The following is a 6,000-nucleotide window of genomic DNA, read 5'->3' as shown; positions in this document are numbered from 1 at the left end:
AAAATTAAGTGGATGAAACAGAAAACATCCAAACTGTGATGATAACTTCCTGATTCTTGCCCTGAAAACGTTTCTGCAGAGTTTGGATCTCTAGATTCGGTTCAGTTCTCAGGATTTCAGATCATTTCTGCTTCTTGTTTTCTGGCTTTTTGTGTTTTCTCCACCCGCTTTGGATGAAGTTTGCTTCATTTCTTCACCACATCATGAAAGAACTGTTGACTGTAAAGCTCAGAAAGGTTTCCTTTGTTCAGCAGGCCCAGAGGATCTGGGCTCCTCGGTGGTTTGTGGAAGGAGAACCTGACCCGTTCGGACCACCGCAGGATGAGGATGTTTCTGCCGGGTGAGCAGCAGCAGCCGCTCCGACTCGGTGAAGCTGCAGACTAAATTTAAACGTCCTGCCGACTCTCATTGTTAAATTTAGTGCGAGCGGCTCGGCTCCTCGCTCGCTGCATGTCTGCTTGCTTCCACATTCCTGACAGCCCTCCATCTCCAGATACAGACCCTCCTCCTCTCCTCCCATCATCCCCTGCTGGAGGGAGCGCAGGCAGCTCTCCTCCCATCACACCCCTCCTCCCCTGCGGGCGGCTGCAGCCGAGCAGGAAGAGCCTCTCCGCCTGTCTCGGGCTGGTTCGGCCTGCTGCTGATGAAGGATCTGGGTGTTTCCAGCTCTGTCAGACATTTTGAGCTGCTCCTGTTTGTCTCCTGCAGCAGCAGCGCCGCTTTCACACCGAACCACCAGAACGCAGCGGCTCTCTGACACTTTTACTGAGTTCTGATAAAGTCAAGATGAAGGCAGTTCTTGTTTTCACTTCCTCCTCTCTGCTGCTGTTCAGTTGAGATGATTCCAGGTTTGGCCTGAGGTTTTCCTGCCGTGCAGCGTGTGGCATCAGAGCGGGCATCAGAGCGGGCATCAGAGCGGGCATCCTGCAGCGTTCCTGCCGGACAGGCCGGCGCGGCAGCGATGCTTCCTGTGGGACTCGGAGCTTTTGAGGAACTCGGTTCCCCGGGAGGAAACCGGATCTGAGGGGAGATTTAACCAGAACCAAGACGTCTGAGTCACGGCTGCTGCTGCTGCTTCTTTCAGTTTGACCCACAGATGTTTTGGTTCGACCTGCTGGAACAACAAGAGTTTATTAAAGCATGAACTCTGATCCCAGTTTGTAACCTGCTTCATCCGCTCCATCATTTGTTCACTTGAAGCATCAGAAACATTTTAATGTCTGGGGTTTTGTTCCTTTTAGTCACATAATCCATATTAAATAACTTATGGAAACTCAACATGTTGACGTTAAAATGAGTCAGAAGCTCAGAATCAACGGAACAAAAAGTCTCAGTTTGAGTCAAAAATTCACAAACTGATGTTAACATGATGAATTTTACTACCTGGAAGGTAAAACAGCCACGAGTTTGCTCTCTTAGTTAGCTTTCTGAGGCTAATGCTAGTCATGATGCTACCACTTTTACAACTTCCTGTAGCAGCTTAAGCTAGCTGATGTAAAAACAAACATGATAAATGGGATTTCATTTTGTGTTGGTTTGACTGTCGCCAAATCCCATCTTATTTCGCTGGGTTATGAAAATAATCAACAAGTTCAATAAAAAAAAGGTAAAATTTTCTTTGTCATGTTGATTAAATGCAAAAACTGAAAATTGGCCCAATAAACAGCATTATAGCTGACACAGATTGTTTCAATTTTACCTCAAATGTCAGTGAAACAGTTCTAAATAAGCACACACACACACACACACACACACACACACACACACACACACACCACACACACACACACACACACACACACACACACACACACACACACACACACACACACACACACACACACACACACACACACACACACACACACACACACACACACACACACACACACACACACAGGCAGACAGATAACATGGTTACGTCACTAATCCAATCACAGCCTTTTACTTCCCCATTCAGATTAATGGCCGCTCCTCCTGACGATGATCCACTGTGGATCCTCAACAGGCTGACAGGAAACGACTCAGTTCACTCACAAAGGACTCAGTTCACTCACAAAGGACTCAGTTCACTCACAAAGGACTCAGTTCACTCACAAAAGACTCAGTTCACTTCACACTCTGAATGTGTTTCAGAGAGAAACCAGATATTTACATTCAGCTGTGGTACATTTGTTATCTTTGTAACATATGAAACTGATGATATTTAATAATCTAATCTTTGTAGAAAATGAATCTGTAAATCTGTTCGTGTCTCTTTTTTCTGTTTGGCTACATCAGTCGCGCGGCGCTGCCTGTTCTTAGCAAATGTAAAAACAGAAACACTGTTACTAAAGGAAAACACTTTGTTTCATATCTAAAAATATATTCAAGAAGATTTTATTTGTAAAAATCTCACCCAGAGCTGAAGGGATGAGTTCAACTGGAGGGCCAGACAAAGTCATCCAGACGTCCCCATATGGCCCCTGGGCCACACTTTGGACATCCCTGGCTTCTCAGGTCAACAGAGAAGAATCTCAGGTTAAATCTGAGATTGAGGAAACTGACCCTAAACATGAAGACCAGAGGTCAAAGTTAAAGGTTACAATGGTCTAGTCAAAGTCCAGGCCTGGAGCTGACTGGAAATCTATATGAAAAGACTTTTCAGATTCTGTTTCACATCTGGTTGTCATGTCAGCAGAACTCCTCTTTATATTTTCATAAAGTAAACAAACGAAACAAAAAGCAGCAAAAAAACAAAGATCTTCTCTTTCGGCGCGTCCCACTCCAAACCTGTTCCTCTGCCGCAGCTCATTTGGGTTTTCTAATGAGCGCTTTGCATGTTTTCAGCTCTCCGCTGCAGCTCTGCGTGCGTTCACACACTCACCAAACAGAAACGCCGATCAGACGCTCAGTCTGGGATTCTGAATCTGCTTCAGTTTCAGGAAACAAAAACCAAGAAACTTTTCCTTCACATCCTGAGATCCAGAGGCAGAGGAGCGAGTGTGATGTTATTTATTGGACTGTAACCATGGAGCTGTTGCCCAGGAACAACCCATCGCACACAAAAGGGTGGATTCATCCATTCATCCATTCATCCATTCATCCAGAGGAGTTAAAGAGGAGGAGGAAGAGGAGGAAGAGGAGGAAGAGGAGAGGTATCCTGAGCTGCTGCTTTCCCAACCCAGAGGCTGCAGAGTTGACACAGTTGTTGTTGATGAAACTTTACACACCCGCCTCCTCCTCCTCCTCCTCCTCCTCCTCCTCCTCCTCCTCCTCCCTCCCTCCTCTCCTCCTCCTCCTCCTCCTCCTCCTCCTCCTCCTCCTCCTCCTCCTCCTCCCCCCCCTCCCCTCTCCCCCCTCTTCCTCCTCCTGTCCTCCTCCTCCCCTCCTCCTCCTCCTCCCTCCTCCTCTCCTCCTCCCTCCTCCCCTCCTCTCCCCTCCTCTCCTCCTCCTCCTCCTCCTCCTCCTCTCCCCCCTCCCCCTCTTCCTCCTCCCCCCTCCCCCCCTCCCTCCTCCCCCCCCCCCCTCCTCCTCCTCCTCCTCCTCCTCCTCCTTGGAGCGCTGTCCGGACAGGCAGGCAGTCACATGAAGCCAACACCTGTCGGCGGTGTGGGGGATGAAGAGCACATGCTGCTCCCGCTGCTGCAGGCCAGCAACAGCAACACATGTTCTACTGACCGACCCAACCAACCCGGCCCGGTTCGGCCCGGCGTCCTCCAGCGCAGCACAACACAGCCGCAGCAAACTGCAACCAGACGTGTTCTGCAGAGAGACGAGGAGGGGGAGGGAGGATGCATGAGGGAGCAGCAGGCGGGGGAGAAAAACCGGTTTCCAATAGAGACGGATGATTTGTAGGTAACAGTTGTTTGCCTTGCAGCCTGAGAGCGGCGAGCCAGAGAACCGGATCGGGACCAGCAACCGGCCGCACAGACCCACACCTGCTGAGGCACAAGCTCCAGATTACAGCTGCAGCACAAAAACCTGGAAACAGGTTAAAACCGCAGCACAAAAACAGAAAACATGCTCAAACTGCAACACTAAACCCCTGGTTAAAGCTGCAGCACAAACAGCCTGGAAACATGTCAGAACTGCAGCAACAAGAGGAACATGAATCACTTTTTGCTGCTGCATCACCTGTAAAGCTTCACCTGCATCATCGGCCTCCTTGTTCTGGTTTGAGCTGAAACTTTGTGGTTCTTACGGCTCGGCTCATCGCCCCCTGCTGGACGGAACCGGATGGGTCTTCCTACATCCTCAGATCAGAGACAGACAGATGGACAGAGAGGAAGAAAGACAGAACAGGAGGGTTTGGTTGTGTTGTGCTAACAGCAGAGCTCTCACATGTGGCCCTCTGGATGAATCTGTTTGACCCTCAGGTCGCAAATCTTCAGTATTTATTTACAACATTTCTGTTTTCATTTACTTTGACAGAAAACAAAAGTTGCCAGACTTTAGTTTCCAAACAAGGACAATGACCCCAATTCCTAAAAAACCTAAACCTGTCATTTAATGCAACCATGATCCATCGCGGTTGCATTAAACCGATTGTATTAAGTTGATTGTATTAAGTTGATTGTATTAAGTTGATTGTATTAAGTTCATTGTATTAAGTTGATTGTATTAAGTTGATTGTATTAAGTTGATTGTATTAAGTTGATTGTATTAAATCCATCATGGTTTAATAGTGGAATTTTTGTAATTCCACTATTACAAAAATCTGACTGCTGTGCTTTATTAAAAACTTGTCAATGTTGTTTTTTTCTGTTTTAATATGACAATTTTTAGATAATTTTGGCACTAATGGGCGACAGTTTTGACACCTCTGGGTTACCGTAGAGGTTCCCGCTCCGGTCCTCGCAGCTCCTGAAAAACCCCGCGTGTGTTTTGGTGACGCTGATGCGTCAGATACCGTTGCTATGACGTCGACTCACCTGTGGCTGAGGGGGGAGGGGAGGGGGGGTGACAGAAACACCGAGGTTCGTGTTGGTTCGGCTTGGTTCGTGTTGGTTCGGCTTGGTTCGGTTGTTTTGAGTTTAACATCAAAGTTCGGTTCTGGACCAGCAGGTCCAGACTGCAGTCAAGATGGCTGCTCGGATGGAAAGAAGCAGAAGCTGCTGATGATCAGGAGAAACCAGTCGGTCTGGAGTTCAGCGGACTGGAGTGACTGGGAGGAAGAGCGCTGCTTCCCTCTAGCGGCCGGATGACGTCACTGCAGCGCCCTGATCCGCCGCCATACTTCAACAAACAACAACCAGCAGAAACAGGTCAAAGGTCACCTACTGGAGGTTGAGATAAAGACTCAGCTGGTTTAGTTTGGTTGTTTTTTGTATAAACTGACCACCAAAATGAATTGAAATGTCACTGATGTTGGTCCAGATCTATTTCCTTGTCATTAAATTGTAAATCATGTTGTTTCTTTTCATTTTGCATATTCAACATTCTGGTTTTTGTGCAAAAGTTTAATATTTTTCTTCATATAAAATCTTAAAACAAAAATAAAATGGGTTTCAATAAATGTCCTGAAGACTTTCAAGTTGTCTTTTTAAGGTCATGTAACATTTGTTGCACTAAAAAAGGTTTATTTAGCTGTTCTGAAGACAAGTATAGCTTTTAAAGATTGTTGCAGAGCCTTTGCAGTAACTCAATTCTCTGAGGTTTAAAATAGTTCCTTGTAAAGATCAGTGAGACATTCAGTGCGTTTGAAATGCTTTATTTCTTAGTACACAGAATCAAAAGGATAAAATCACACTTGATTTGGTCAAAGATCATAAAACTGGTTCAGTTTCCATAAAGGAACAAATTTCGTCTAAAAGTTTGATACAGGCCCAAAATAAATCAGTAATTAGTTAGAAATTAGCTGCGTTAGTCAAATTTTCTCTGAAATTAAAGACAAAATAAGAACTTTAATTCTGTTAATTTTAACTGTCATTAAATGAGCTAAAGATAAAATCACAGAACAGTCGAGTTTTATAGATGAACCACACTGATATTAAATTAATGAAAACTGAAAACCTTTTT

At 45.9% G+C, this 6,000-nt stretch overlaps 1 long non-coding RNA gene across 1 annotated transcript; it reads right to left on the bottom strand.

Annotated features, from left to right (window-relative positions):
* Positions 1-912: 912 nt before the first annotated feature.
* On the bottom strand, positions 913-4,215 carry LOC129355509 (uncharacterized). Its single transcript, XR_008605282.1, has 3 exons — positions 4,131-4,215; positions 2,399-2,548; positions 913-1,114 (listed from the first exon to the last, which is right to left on the bottom strand). It is a non-coding gene; the product is annotated as an uncharacterized LOC129355509 (long non-coding RNA).
* Between the last annotated feature and the right edge of the window lie 1,785 nt (positions 4,216-6,000).

The sequence above is a fragment of the Poeciliopsis prolifica genome, unplaced genomic scaffold (genome assembly GCF_027474105.1).
Source record: "Poeciliopsis prolifica strain line A6 unplaced genomic scaffold, Auburn_PproV2 SCAFFOLD136, whole genome shotgun sequence".
NCBI lineage: Eukaryota > Metazoa > Chordata > Actinopteri > Cyprinodontiformes > Poeciliidae > Poeciliopsis > Poeciliopsis prolifica.
This window is presented reverse-complemented; position numbering and strand designations above follow the sequence as displayed.